This window comes from Haliotis cracherodii, unplaced genomic scaffold, assembly GCF_022045235.1.
Source record: "Haliotis cracherodii isolate W230 unplaced genomic scaffold, xgHalCrac1.p SCAF_8, whole genome shotgun sequence".
Taxonomy (NCBI): domain Eukaryota; kingdom Metazoa; phylum Mollusca; class Gastropoda; order Lepetellida; family Haliotidae; genus Haliotis; species Haliotis cracherodii.
In genome coordinates, this window is record NW_027266341.1 from 37,426,444 (window position 1) to 37,440,600 (window position 14,157).

General features: G+C 38.3%; 1 protein-coding gene and 1 long non-coding RNA gene across 5 annotated transcripts in view; one reads left to right on the forward strand and one right to left on the reverse strand.

Annotated features, from left to right (window-relative positions):
- The window catches only part of LOC139449415 (beta-1,4-mannosyltransferase egh-like), a 135,623-nt gene that overhangs the window by 57,583 nt on the left and 63,883 nt on the right, over positions 1 to 14,157 (reverse strand). Inside the window, exon 1 of one of the 4 annotated variants that reach the window (XM_071230791.1) lies at positions 9,154 to 9,295. The exons of the other annotated variants lie outside the window; for them this stretch is intronic. The gene's annotated coding sequence lies outside the window, so the exon portion shown is untranslated. Of the gene's footprint in view, positions 1 to 9,153; positions 9,296 to 14,157 lie in introns of those variants that run through there. 4 annotated transcript variants of the gene reach the window in all.
- The window catches only part of LOC139449417 (uncharacterized), a 28,662-nt gene that overhangs the window by 3,456 nt on the left and 11,049 nt on the right, over positions 1 to 14,157 (forward strand). The window lies entirely within an intron of this gene.

Here is a 14,157-nt window from a genome sequence, read left to right on the forward strand (position 1 = left end):
ACTATATAGTCTGTAACCATGGTAACACCTGTGTCAAAAGGACCAAATGTGACCAATAAAATGCATAAGGAAATATGTATACATAAACATGTTAAACCCGCTTTAAAGGATTAATTGGTGCAACACGGCCTTGGGCTCTTTCATCTATTAAACAGAGGTTATCATTTGGGTGTGTTTGGGGATGGTAAATATATCCTGCATTATGAATAAGCATTGTATTTAGTGTTTATTCCTCATACAGGATATTTAACATCCCCAAACACACAAACTTGATAACCTCTTTATCACATAATGTCATTTTTAATTCTCTGCTTGAAAATCGCTTTCCCTCTCTCACAAACATTACCTAAACATTGCAAATTTTCCTGGAATACGCGCATTAATATTTATGACGTCACAGGGTAAGTGATGGGTCAGTCGGACAGTGACAGTAGCCAATATAGTTCCAACTGAAATCTATTTCTTCTTCAAAACAACAATTGTTTTTACTTGCATTTCGCGGCAATCCATCGGTCTGTCCGCTAGAGTAACTGCTCTTTGTCAAAGGGAAGCCACTCTAACCCTAATCTATGAGACGTCATGGCCATGTTCAGACATTGTTGACAGTCATCTCCAAAGTTGCCAAAATTATAGGGCGACGTCATATTTGTTTTATAGACACTGAAAGTAGTCCTTACTTGACCTTTGATATTTGCATCTCTATCCGCATATGACCCCAACGGATATCGTTTTTATCTGTTGGCTTTATCCTGCTGAAAAACCTACCCATTATATGATAAACATATTTATTAATGTCAAGCAATGAAATATATCAATCAATATCTACTCAGCTAAAAAATCATTACAAGATTAAACAAAAAGAATTATGTAAGTTATTGCAAAAAACAGAAGCAATCTTCAATTTATCCAATGACGAATTCTGAATGACATCCCAAGTACATTAATAATGTTACCAATGAAAACTGTCGGCCGAGCACACTTCCTTGCCTGCTTCCATGCCCGGCAAGAGGCCGAGTTTCATTACAAAGATGTACTTTAATCAATGCAGGCAGTGGGCTAAACTGGATTGTGTAATTAATTAATGTGCAGCACCACCTTCAGTTACACCCAGAAATGTCCCGGATCTGCATCGACAATGATAGTCGGTTTAGTTGCTGGAAGATACTCCCTTCTAATTCCTTATAAGTAGAGGTGTGTCCCCTGAGCCGACAGTCATGTTGGACAGATTACTTCCCTGACCTATGTCATGAGAGATCGCATGTACACGAAGTACCGAGGGCTGTGGATTATTTACTTGAACAATAAGTAGTGACACTGGAAGATAGCTATTTTTATACTTTTATACTATTTTTAATTACCAAGTGACTTCCTATTAGGTATATATATTTCCTGTTATAAACATGTGAACATTTCATTTGCCTGTCTAGCTTCTTGCTGTGTGATGAACTATTTTGAATAATTGAAGATTTGTTGGACTTGATATATGAAGAACAAGCGTTCGACTTTGTCACAACAAATGATTTGATTCAATTTCTCTAAATTAATTGAAATTGCATGGAATGAATTGAGTTCATTGTTTTCATTGTCACTTTCTCCAGTTTTGTACATTTGAAACAAGGAACAGGAAACATGCTTAATGTTCAGAAGTACACCGATAGTGTTGTGTTCCGTGTAGCTTCAGGTTGATAAACTGTGTCTGATCGTTCAGGAGTATACAGACATATAATACAATGGCAACATGTAATAGTGTTGTGTTCTGTGTAGCTTCAGGTTGATAAACTGTGTCTGATCGTTCAGGAGTATACAGACATATAATACAATGGCAACATGTAATAGTGTTGTGTTCTGTGTAGCTTCAGGTTGATAAACTGTGTCTGATCGTTCAGGAGTATACAGACATATAATACAATGGCAACATGTAATAGTGTTGTGTTCTGTGTAGCTTCAGGTTGATAAACTGTGTCTGATCGTTCAGGAGTATACAGACATATAATACAATGGCAACATGTAATAGTGTTGTGTTCTGTGTAGCTTCAGGTTGATAAACTGTGTCTGATCGTTCAGGAGTATACAGACATATAATACAATGGCAACATGTAATAGTGTTGTGTTCTGTGTAGCTTCAGGTTGATAAACTGTGTCTGATCGTTCAGGAGTATACAGACATATAATACAATGGCAACATGTAATAGTGTTGTGTTCTGTGTAGCTTCAGGTTGATAAACTGTGTCTGATCGTTCAGGAGTATACAGACATATAATACAATGGCAACATGTAATAGTGTTGTGTTCTGTGTAGCTTCAGGTTGATAAACTGTGTCTGATCGTTCAGGAGTATACAGACATATAATACAATGGCAACATGTAATAGTGTTGTGTTCCGTGTAGCTTCAGGTTGATAAACTGTGTCTGATCGTTCAGGAGTATACAGACATATAATACAATGGCAACATGTAATAGTGTTGTGTTCTGTGTAGCTTCAGGTTGATAAACTGTGTCTGATCGTTCAGGAGTATACAGACATATAATACAATGGCAACATGTAATAGTGTTGTGTTCTATGTAGCTTCAGGTTGATAAACTGTGTCTGATCGTTCAGGAGTATACAGACATATAATACAATGGCAACATGTAATAGTGTTGTGTTCTATGTAGCTTCAGGTTGATAAACTGTGTCTGATCGTTCAGGAGTATACAGACATATAATACAATGGCAACATGTAATAGTGTTGTGTTCTATGTAGCTTCAGGTTGATAAACTGTGTCTGATCGTTCAGGAGTATACAGACATATAATACAATGGCAACATGTAATAGTGTTGTATTCTGTGTAGCTTCAGGTTGATAAACTGTGTCTGATCGTTCAGGAGTATACAGACATATAATACAATGGCAACATGTAATAGTGTTGTATTCTGTGTAGCTTCAGGTTGATAAACTGTGTGTTTGAACGTTCAGGAGAAGACAGACATATAATACAATGGCAACATGTAATAGTGTTGTGTTCTGTGTAGCTTCAGGTTGATAAACTGTGTCTGATCGTTCAGGAGTATACAGACATATAATACAATGGCAACATGTAATAGTGTTGTGTTCTATGTAGCTTCAGGTTGATAAACTGTGTCTGATCGTTCAGGAGTATACAGACATATAATACAATGGCAACATGTAATAGTGTTGTATTCTGTGTAGCTTCAGGTTGATAAACTGTGTGTTTGAACGTTCAGGAGAAGACTGACATTTTAACCAGCGCATTTTCTTTACATTTGTTTGGGCAATGGTCAATACAGGTCACCATTCCATAAACAAATCAAACAGAATGGAAGTGTCATCTTTCCAGAGGATGCTCCTCAGTTTTATCCCACAGATGCAGGTCTTCAATATCATAAAATCCTCGGACATGCTTTATCCTACACATAACACACTGCATGGCCCCTCATGGTTTATTCTCCCTGCAGTGTTTTATTGTACGACAAACAACTCCCACTCGTCATTTATTTCTAAAATAAAGCAAGTCTTTCCTCGTTAAGTTCATCAATTCATGTACACCTTGACTAAGAACATGAAAAGATTCGGAAAATATCTGTCAGCGTTGAGTTGGCGGTACATATGCTTTGCAAATCCTGCAATTGATTTAAATCTACACAGCAGTTTACAAACTGGGTGTCAATTTCATTACTAATTTTTGATTGGACTATGTACAGACTCGTTAGTCCAGCCAAAATATAACTCCATAATACCAGCCTAGTTCGACAAGAGTGGAAGCTGGCGTTAATAGTCAGTTAATTCCCTTGCCTCAGGAAGATGGTTTAATTGATGCAACAACTTCACAGAAACCTTTACTACAAACTAACTGTAAGCTGACAATGATGACTCACCCTGCACTAGAGGCAACATTTATAGTGAGTGAAGGTCAAGTTCACTGTACCATTGAAATAAGATAAAACTTCAACTTCCGCCCAATTTGGAAAGTAGCGTACTTTGAATTAAGGCAAATATAACATTTTCAGAGAGCGGCAAGGTTCCAGGCAGGTTAGTTTGGGAAAAGTATCATCTTGGCAATCACAAACAGAAAGTTGAGATCCATTACATGTCACAAAAGCCATTGTAACCAACAGACATAACAAACAGGCTTTACCCCAGCATAAACCATACAATATTTCCAGCACTGGGTATGAGCCTGAAGCCTGGAGTAGGGATGCGGCAAGAACAGACGAGTACCACACATAAAGTCTCTGATGGAGATATCTGCTGGTTCCAGCGACAGATGGAACATTCTGCCCACACATACACCAGGAAAATCAGGGATGGTGCCAAACTTTGACTCCAACATTTGTAGGTGGCTGGGAGTGGATAACACAAATTCCATCTTGGTCATCAATTCAAAACTCAGTTACAGACATGCAATTTTAATGTTTGGTGCCGGTGGACCATAGCCTCACACATGACCCTGAAACTGGTGAGATGTGCACACTGCAAGACAAACTCGGGTCACAAACTCGTCTCAGTGTGCAAGTGTATTGACTGCCACTGTAAACAAAATACCTCACAAAGTCTGGAATTTTTTGCAAAATCAGCTGAAACCATTGACTGAATGTAAGTCTACAAGCATTAGAAACTTGCCAAACCTGATTTCAGAATGGATCAATTAACTACCGGTAATATTATCTTGAATGAACGCTGCAGCAATATTCCGGCTGTATCATTGTGTCCTGCATAGAGTCTTGACCACTGGTTGACCAAATGAGTCAATGCCATAAGGACACGATGAGAAGAAAACACAGCCTGACCACCAGTTTGTAATGGTTGTGGTATCAATAAGACTAGTTCTACAATTACTACCAATCCCTGAGAGTCAGACATCACGACCACCCCATAACAAATACCCTCAATGATAATCATGATATTGTCAGTCAGGCAATATTGTCACATGATACTGTCTCCCAATACTGTCTCCCAATCACATAACATGATACTGTCTCACAATACTGTGAAAGACAAGTTGACCTTGAGCCAGCCATGAAGGCCAAACAAGCTCTCAACAGTTGCATATGAATCTTGTATGAGCTTATCTATAACAGCTTCAAAATATTGAACTTTAATATTCTAAAGTCAGCAAGACCTTGAAGTAAAAAGATTTTCACTTATTTATGCCATGGAACCTATTGATGACGTGAAGGAGCAGGAAGCACTGGCATGTAGATGATGACGAGGGCACCACTTGTATGTCTTCCTCAAATCCTGTTGGAAAGGCCACAACCTCTTTCAATCTAGGGAAGCTTTTATAAATCCTGTCTATCATGAATTCCTGTCACAACATCAGCACAAGTAATCCTCAGTCAGATAGGAAAACAGTTACCATGAAGTCTAAATACCACAGTGCATTCTAATAAAGAATATACTTGACAGGCAGAGTAGTTCAAATGATGGCTGAGTGATGGACGACTTTGTGTAAACTGCTCAAAGGTTTCCTCAGGAAAGAGTTTTACTTTGAGGTAAATTACTAAATTCTGCCAAATATTCTGCATGCTTGTATTCTTGGTTCTCAGACACGAAATCCTTCAATTAACAATAGGTGTGGAGAACAAGTCTTGTATTTCAAATGTTCCTCAAAGAACTGGGCCAGCCAACTGCGGAGAAAGATGATCAAAAACCTCTGATTAAAATTTCTAGAAACACAAACACATTGTCAGCAGTGAAATGTGAGAGATACACACACCAGGAAATCCACTGTATAAAGTTCCAATACTATCCTTGTTGTTGAGCAAGCCAACAAGGTCGCATCAGACTTCACAAAATAACAAAGAAACCCTAGTTGAGTTCTATGTCCCTCAATGACACATGCACAGCACGGGGACATAGGCCAGACCCTGCTCTGTTTCTGGTCTTTGAGACAACAGTGGAACTTACTCTGTGGTCATCTGCCCACGAGTACACATGTAGCCCTGTGTTTTGTTGCGAGACGAGTTTGCTAGTGGCTGCATATAACAATGGCTGCAGAGAAACTTTCTTAACAACAAAAAATTTAACCTTTAAATAAACAAAATTGGATTAATCAGATGTCTAGATTATCAGATCAAACTTCATGCTACTGATGAGGACATCCCTTTACAGGTCTTTTCGCGAACTTTGACCGACCAATAAAATAACGAACAAGAAGTTGACATTAGCCAAAGAGAAACCAGCTTTCTTGAGCTTTGTTTTAGCTTAGAACTAAATTTACACTGGCAACTTCAATTTCACACTATGCTTTCAAAAGCATTTTGAATCATTCATACAGCTCTTCCTCTAGTTCGGAATGCTCTGTGTTAAGTTTTTCGAGGTTGCATGATTAGAAGACATATTCCGCTAACAATATACCATAACAGTATGAATATTTTCTTTTTAATTATTTTACTGCAACATACAGGTTTCATTCATGTCCGATTTCCTGTCACGAACATGGATACTATTTCATTTCGTTTTCCGATATAATCAAACGCAACCAACTATGTCAGATTAACAGAATTTGACTGTAGCTGGAGTATTGCTGACTGACACATTAACAACAAACAAATATTACCCCTATAACTTCCGACCATGTTGACTTGCACAACATCAAAGCCAGACACTTAAATGGTACGTCCTCAAACGTTTCATTATCAAATTAATAATGTAGATGTTGACTCTTGAGGATGGATTCCCATTTAGCTTATCTCTCTTGCAAGAAATGTACGCCTACGTTCTTATCCATGTCAACTCTCCCGAGACCAAACAGACAGATTCACTCCCACATCAGGACTATACAAATCTCAGGGGTTACCACCAGTCCAACTTTCCAGTGACAACTGAAGTACATCAGTGGGAATTATTCAGTTTGTGTCTGCTGACAGACAGAACCATCTAAGTGTCTGTATGATATACCTCATGATACCCAGTGGTAGGGTAATAGCATTGTAGCAATGTCCTAGTGGGCTGGGTAATAGTATCTCAGGAAGGTCATGCAGTATATCATTCCGGCTTTTTGACTGACAGTATGAAATTACGTGGGTGCACTTGGTCAATAATGGTGTCAGATCTGCCATCTTTATGGAGAGAGTGTCATGATTAATATAGCACGCCTTGATTCCATAGTCAAGTCTTGGCTCTCCTATGTGTTCAGTGTCAGAAAACATGTCTGAGTACAATTCTTTCTGAATGCAGCTGAGATTATTACAAAGTTTGCAAAATTGTACAGCTGCAATTCCAGTGAAACCCCCTTGTAGTGTATGGTCAACATGCCTCTCACTAGTGCCAGATCCTACTCTCTTTAGCACCACATCCTGCTCTCTATAGCACCAGATCCTGCTCTACATAGTGCCAGATCCTGCTCTCCATAGCACCAGATCCTGCTCTCTACAGCACCAGATCCTGCTCTCTATAAAGCCAGATCCTGCTCGCTGTAGCGTCAGATCCTGCTCTCTATTGTGCCACTTCCTGTTCTCTATAGTGCCAGATCCTGCTCTCTTTAGTGCTAGATCCTGCTCTCTATAGCATCAGATCCTGCTCTCAAAAACACAAGATCCTGCTCTCTTCAGTGCCAGATCCTGCTCTCCATAGTGCCAGATCATGCTCTCTATAGGCCAGATCCTGCTTTCTCTAGCACCAGATCCTTCTCTCTACAGCACCAGATCCTTCTTTCTACAGCACCAGATCCTACTCTCTATAGTGTCAGATCCTGCTCGCTATAGCGCTAGATCCTGCTCTCCATTGTGCCAGTGTGGAATATTCCAGCTATAAGAGTGAGTGAGTGAGTATGGTTTTACGCCACTTTTTAGCAATATTCCAGCAATATCACGGCGGGGGACACCAGAAATGGGCTTAACATATTGTACTCATGTCGGGAATCGAACCGGGTCTTCGGTGTGACGAGCAAACGTTTTAACCACTAGGCTACCCGACCGCCCCTCCAGCTATAAGACATAGCCTGTAATGTAATCAAGGAGGGCCGAGTAAATTCATGTCCAGAGGAAAAGTGACGCTTGTGACAAAACATGAACAGTATTATTCAATCGAATACCATATTCTAAGGCTATAGCCTTGTTGCTGTCATTTGCTGAATAGTGCTTCTGTCACAAGTTTCAGGATGCACCCAAATCTGGGAGTCTACAATTGCTTTAATTCAGGGAAACATTAATTTCATTAACTACAGTGTATAGTGGTAGCAATGCATTAATTTATTCAAACATGTTCAATTTCTCAATCCACTGCATTATAATTTGAATGTAAATTTACCTGCTAATGTATATCTTTGGTATTTGATACTCAAGAGATCCACTTATGTATTCAACCTAATAATCAATAAAGGTTTAGCACATAACACTATACTGTATATACTTTGAGGAATTTAATCTTCAGCCTGCTAAATGTCAGTAAACAGATATTTTCTGAGTAACATTAACAATCAATGAATTTTTTTAAATTCTGTGAGTGTGCAAAATATTGGCTGTTCTCCAAGAGAAGAAAGGAGTTAACTTGGGCAAAAGCTCATTCAAGGGCAAGGGACTCCTTTTAGATTTGTAATGCGACATTAATTTAGTGAACACAGTGAAATATGAATGTCAGATTGGGTATTGTATTAGTGTTGAGGATGAGTTTCTAAAAACACTGAACAATAACAATATGTTTGCTTGTGTCTGCTGAAAAGAAACATCAGTGTACAATTAGGCAAGTGTTTTGTCTTCTGTTGAATATATGCTGGCAATAAACAATAACATAATAGTCTGCACATGGAGGTACAAGTAAGGGTAGTATTTCATATCACACAAATGTACGTTATCAATTTTCCTTCCCTAGGTTGTCAAATCACTTTCAATAATCAGTCTGAGTTAGAAAATAATATGAAGCAGCGACCTGAAACCTAATCAGGAACTTTGGATTCCAATACCCACCACAAAGACAGCTGCGACAAGCTGGGATGAAACATGCTTATCTACATCAGATATATGTCAGACAGGAAGTTCATCATTTCCAAACCAAACACAATCTCAACACCTTCACCCTTGAACAAACATTGACAAGGATGTATGCTGCATTGCATTCCAGCTAGTCCAACACAAATCAGGAATACTTGTACAATGACAAAGTATTTATTACAACATATCTTTTAAGATGGAAAAAAAGAAGCATTCCAATACCTTAGACGCCAACCAATGTCCAATGTCCAATGTACTGATGTCCAATGTATCAATCTTGTTAAAGGGTTGAGGGTATCCCATCCACAGTGAAACGAGTTATCCCTTCCGATTTTCTAAATATCAGTGAGCCGGTCTGACTGAGTCGTTCTCCATGTCTCAGCACATTTATTGGCAAGCGAGGAAAGTCGGCATGACTCATGTCTGGCATTGCAGCCTCATGTGTTGCAAGCTCCGGGATCAGTGGAGCATGGCAGGCACTGAAGACAGCAGTAGGAACACACTACAGCATCATCAGCAGCAGCAGAATTGATCCACAGTGAATGGCTTCCCATTCTAATGTATGAGGGTGAATTTTATTAGATCTAAACAAACCCCCAAAGCCATTTTTTAGTTAGCTTGTCTGCATCACTTTGTAAAAAATGTCATCTGGCACTTGGTAATCAATTGGGCACTGGAGCCCGCCTGCCATGCATTCAGTATCTCAGAGGAATCCATTAAAAGAACACAATGGTAGTACTTCTTCCAGTTCACAGGAATGACATTTTTCTGGTTTATATAACATATCGGCTGTACATCGGACTCCTGCAAACTACATGTACATGCATACAGGATGAGTTACGTTGTACTACCATGTATGAGTGAGTGAGCATTGTATTACGCCACTTTTAGCAATATTTCAGCAATATCATGGCAGGGGACACCGGAAATGGTCTTCACACATTGTACGCATGTTGGCAATCGAACCCGGGTCTTCGGTGTGACGAGCGAACGCTTCAACCACTTGGCTACCCAACCGCCCCTACTACCATATATGACCATAGTTTAGGCATATGGTAGTTAAGTCAAGGTATATTACCTTGATCCTTGAAATCTGTATCAAAATGGTATGACTGGTACAAGCCGGACCTCAAGATAGTGAAAGTCAACAACATGTGGCTAAGTCGGACTGCATGACTACCGACAGATATTCAAACATATAGCATGTAAACCGTTGAAAATGTTATAACTATTTCGAGTGAGTGAGTATGGTTTTATGCTGCTTTTAGCACTATTCCAGCAATATGACACCAGAAATGGGCTTCACACATTGTACCCATGTCAGGAATAGAACCCGGGTCTTCGGCGTGATGAGCGAACGCTTTATTCACTAGGCTACCTGACCTCCCCTATAGCTATTTTGAATCAAGACCTCCTGTGGATTATACTGTTATATGTTTAGAAAACTTATTACCAGTAATAGAAATACGTATAATATATATAGGATATTATATGAGCGTTGTACGACACAAGTGTCTAAATCCCGCCATTTAGGCACAAGTGTCGTAAACATAGTATGACATGAACATGAATATAATGTTCTGTTTATTACTGAAGAGACGAATTTAGTGTTAACCTTTAAGGAAGATACGAATGACGTCAACAATGACGTCCCAATGACGGAAACAATACACTGTTGTCTCATGACGCGATATGACCCAAGAGCACATTTGATTTTGATGAACCCCGATATATTTGCCCTAAAAGGTAATAATATATAATAATGGCAACAGTAGTGTATAATATGCATTTTTATCGATAATTTATAACAATAATGTCTGTAGGCGTAGCAAACTTCCAGGCAGTTGTAGTCTACTGGTATTGGACCGTCCTTATGTTGACATTTCTGACAGATCGCGATCTTAAAAATACTTTCATGAAAGTGAATCCATTACATAAGCCGAACTTTTTGTACAGAATTTTAAGAATATCAACATTGTAGATATTGCTGCAATGAAATTGCATCACCATGCTTTGCAGACCAATGTGACGTCATTGGTAACCATGATGTCTCAATCAAATGACATCACTAATGTCTCTGCTACTGAAGCTGTTAGCAGTACTTTTTACACTTAAGACACTGCTTATTACTGTCTACAGACTGAAAAAGTTGGAAAAATGAATTTGGATGATAAATTAAATCTCACCCTCGTGTCTTTTGATATCAAATATATCAACACTCGTCGATAAAAGTTTAAAACTCCTTTGGCAAGCCTCGGAGTTTTAAACTTTTATACTCATGTAGATATGTTTGATTACAAAAGACACTTGGGTGAGATTCTCCATTTATTCTATACAGCATGGTGTGATTTCGTTTTTCCTCTCCACTGCACCTAGTGCAGACTGCAGTTGACTACAGAAAAATTCCCTGAAACACATACCGTATATGACCGCGGATAAGCCGACCCCGTAGATAAGCCGAGGTGCTAACTTGACCATTGAAATACGAGAGAAAATGATATGACCCGCAGATAAGCCGAACCAGGAACTGAAAGGCAAAAAACACTGCGAAGTCGGACTGCAAGACATGTGCCGGTACTCGCAGATATTCAAAAATATAAGATGAAAAACGTTGTAATTATATTGAAAAAGTCATTATTATTTCTAATAAAGATTTAACAAACCAGTCATCCACTTTCATAATGTGGGAAGCTGTTTCTCGTTGTTTTTTTTAATCTCATAATGATCGTTATATGTTGCCATCAACAACAAGCGCCATTTTGTGAATCGGTGTATATAGAATTATGAACCCGTGAGAAAATATATCAGCTAGAGCGAGTTTGAATTCAGCATCGTAAGTATGGCGTATTCGTTTCAAACTCATGATGAGAATGTCAGTCAGTAAAAATATACTAACTTTTATAACCCCCTTTACACCACTATTGTATGTTAATCCAATTGAATTAAATAAACTATCGTACTATGAACACATTGAATGACCATCACTTACTCACAGGCTTCTCCAGTTTATTAAACTAATCTCTCGAAAACAAAGGAATTAAGCCCCTACTCCCAACACGATCGCTAAGCACCCACAACTTGAAAATGTTTGTGTAAACAACATGACAATACCAATCGGCCCGTTATTATCAATGCTCATTTCATTGTGTACCGTGTTGCTTTTTAAACAACAGGAAGCAATCACAGTGATCACCGTTTGTGACGTCACAGGAAACAGCTGATCACATGTTTTTGCAAATGGCGAACGTAATAACTCGCCGATACAGTTGTTTATTTGCCTCTTTCAATAAAGGTAGACACTTGTTCATTATCAATTTATGAACTTTGCAAAACGTACGTAATAGCTATTGGCGATTTCATCTGGGGATTATATATTATAGCTGTGAATTACATATATTGTTACATGAAAAAATTGTGGAGTTTACGAAGAACGATAAACTTTGAACATTCAATTGAAAACTTATTATCGGAAGTAGTAACATGTATAACATTTTTTTAATAATGACAACACTGGTGTATAATAATAACTTTATTGATAATTTATAACAATAATGGCTCTAGTCGTGGCAACTTCCAAACTTTCGGGAAGTTGTGATCTATCGGACCGTCATTCAGGCGATGTTTCTGACAGATTACGATCTGAAAAATACTATCATGAAAGTGTATCCCGTGGATAAGCCGACCCCTTTCTACAGAATCTTTTTTTTGGTCCTCAAAATTCGGCTTATACGCGGTCATATACGGTACTGTATATCGCTGTCTAGCTACCCCTGCCTGTCAAAGCCTTAAAAATCAATGCTGATTTATATACCATGTCTGTAAAGTGAATTGGAATGAAGCACATCACCACCGCATACAAATTCCCTACATTTGCCATAAAAACATGTTTGTCCTCTGCTGAAAAATATTACATCATATCCGTTCAGTGAATTCAGGAAAATGAACAGAGGATAATGATTAAACTTGGTCAATACAAATTTAAAATTTGAGAAAAAGCATCACTCTGCTCAATGATTTACCGTTTAAATTGTATTTCCTGTTCTGCTAGGCATTAATGTTTTGTTTATATGAGATTAAGATTACCATGTGTATTGCCTCATAAACTAAGCTGTAGGCAGCAATCACCTGTTGAAATATAATAGTCAAACTACAACAAATATGACTTCTAACGAGTCAAAGTATGGCATTTATTATATATACAAAGCAGTAATCTGATCATCAGATCATGGTTGCTATAAATAACAGAGTTGTGCGACATATCGATCACTTCACACACAATTTTGCTACAATGAATGTAACAATATTGAAAAAATTATAAATAAACTTAATAAAATAGGGAACAAACATTAGTCCAGATATACAATGAACACTACTTATAACCAGGCAATGTAATTACAAGATTAATTTGAATACTTCAGTTCGAATTGTTGACATGGTATTTCTGGTGTCACGTGTTCATGGTAAATATCAAAACTCTTCTACCCTGTCTCTAAGGTGACATACTTGCCTTAAACACGGTGATATACACTACTGCCTAGAAGTTCATTCCCCTTACACGCAACCCGTGTGCACCCAATTGGTCACTCGTGTGACACTCATGTGACACTCGTGTGACACCCGTGTGACACCCGTGTGCATCGCGTGACACACTCATTACGGGGGGAACAAACTTTTGACCAAAGGAGGACCCATGTTAGGCCGAACTTGGAGGTGGTAACAAGGAGAGAAATGTTTGATTTCCTGACGAAAAATGGCAGTACACATGTTATTATATGTACTTGCTGATATCTCATTCTTAGATGTGATATTGGTGGAAAGTATGAGTACTGTTGTGGCTTCTACATGCTGTTTTGTGATGGTGTTAAGAGAACACATGACCCTGGTAAATGTTTTTGCTATTCAAATGCTTTTTTACGATTCAAATTCAAATTACGAGAATAGGCTATCCGAGTCAATCTCATTAAAACCTTGATTAATACCATCTGCATCTGCCAAGGGATAGTTACATATTTTTCTCTTATAATTGTATAATTTGGGGCATATTTTCTTTTATATTAACAAAGATAGGGCAGTTATCGCTACAGATGGGATAAGTACACCAGAAGACCTAACATTGTTTACACAGGATACGAATATTAAATCAATCAAAGTTCGAGAATTAGGCGTTATTTTTGTAGGATCTGTAATTATTTGTTTTAAACCGTACATAGTGTGTAAATATTCAAT